The sequence below is a fragment of the Chrysochloris asiatica genome, unplaced genomic scaffold (genome assembly GCF_000296735.1).
Source record: "Chrysochloris asiatica unplaced genomic scaffold, ChrAsi1.0 scaffold00115, whole genome shotgun sequence".
NCBI lineage: Eukaryota > Metazoa > Chordata > Mammalia > Afrosoricida > Chrysochloridae > Chrysochloris > Chrysochloris asiatica.
Genome location: NW_006408633.1, coordinates 1,359,798 through 1,361,712, shown reverse-complemented (window position 1 = coordinate 1,361,712; position 1,915 = coordinate 1,359,798). Strand labels below are relative to the sequence as shown.

Here is a 1,915-nt window from a genome sequence, read left to right as displayed (position 1 = left end):
CCTCCATCTTACCCAGCATGACATCCTTCTCCAGCGACTGTTCCCTCCTGACAATATGAATAGAAAATAACAACAGTAGTTTCTTATATTCTACTTACTTTTACATGTAAAATTATTTAATGATCAATACTTCATTAAAATATAAGGGAATGAATGATCCATTTGCAAGATAACATGTTTGGCTCAAGCCAGGTAAGTGGCAATTAGTCATGTGAGGTTACCAACTTTATCTTCCCTTACTAACTTTTCTGATTTCTAATTTCAAGATTCAATCATCAGCACAAATTTTGTAAGGAGTCAAAAGGAGTTTTTTATGATATCCAAGGCAATGAGAAGATTAGATTATTTATGAGGTTATTGATAGGATGTCTACTTTCCTCTTAACCTTAAACATTAACTCTGACTCCCCTAACGGGGATAAGTATAAAAGTCGTTTTGAATATGATCCTATTTTATATGGGATATGAATAATAAATGGTCATGTATAACTGAGAGTTAGGGAATGTAATGCTATCTTCCTCAAAACATGAAGATTTGAGGGGTCCATGGTCATAGCACATCTTCTAAATTGTCTTTCTTTTCCTCTGAATTATAAACTGCCAAAACAAATATCATAAGTGTTTTGTTTACTGCTTCTTATCCTAAGCTTCATACAGTGCTCAGAACTCAAGAGAGGTTCAATAAATGTTTGTAGAATGTAATAATAAAAGGAACACAACATATTCTGGTAGCTTTAGGGTTTTGAAACTCTGTGATATCCCAGAAAGCAGCTTCAGTTAAAGTGTTTGCTTTGGAAGTTCAAAAAAGCATATCTGAGGTGAAGTACCTCTCTAGGGAAATTTCCATGGAGCAAATATCAACAAGAAGACAGGAGAGGAAGAAAACAGAGAGGCAGAGTTTGTGTAAGAGTACAGATATTACCTGATCACTATTGGGACACCCCTAGGACTTTTTAGAATTATTGTCTTTGGACTATAAAGACATATAAAAGGCAGAAAACAAGGACATTTATATTCCTCAATTTTTGTTTTTAGATGTGTTTGACTCAGTTCCAACAGAGCAAACACATGCACAAAGGAACGAAACACTGCCTGGTCTTGCACCATACTCACGATTATTGTTAGGCTTGAACCCATCGCTGCTGCCACTGTACCAATTCATGTTATTGGGAATCTTCCACTGTTTTGCTGACACTCCAATTTACCAAATGTAATGTCCTTCTCCTGGGACTGGTCCTTCCTGATAACATTGAAAGTATAAGAGATGAAGTCTACTCTTCCTGGCTTATAAACAGCATTTAGATTGTACTTCATCCCAAACAGATTTGTTTGTTCTTCTGGAAGTCCATAGTACTTCCCAAATTCTTCTCCAACACCAAAAATCAAATGCATCTGTTCTTCTGTGGTGTTCCTTACTGATTGTCCAACTTTTACATGCATATGAGGGTATAGAAAATACCATGGTTTAGGTCGAGAGTATCTTAGTACTCAAGTTGATATTTTTGTTCTTTAATATTTTAAAGGGATCTTGTGCAACAGATGTGCCCAATGCGATACATCATTTGATTTCTTGACTGCTGCTACCATGAGTGTTGAAAGCTCATCCAAGCAAAATGAAGACATTGATAAATTTAATCTTTTCTCCATTTATAATGTTATTTATTATTCCAGTTGTGAAGATTTAAACATTTTTAGAAAAAAAATTAGGTGCAATATGTATACTGAAGGCTGTCGTCTTTCATCTTCACCAGTAATTATTTTAAGTCTTCTTCACTTTGAACAAACAAGGTTATATCATCTGCATATCACAGATTATTAAATGAGTCTTCTATCCTGATGCGACATTCTTCTTCATATAATCAGTTTCTTGGATTATTTGGTCAGCATAAAGATTGAATAAATATGGTGAAAGAAAA

At 34.6% G+C, this 1,915-nt stretch overlaps 1 pseudogene; it reads left to right on the top strand.

The window, feature by feature from the left end:
- Positions 1-174: 174 nt before the first annotated feature.
- The window catches only part of LOC102817023, a 37,814-nt pseudogene continuing 36,073 nt past the window's right edge, over positions 175-1,915 (top strand).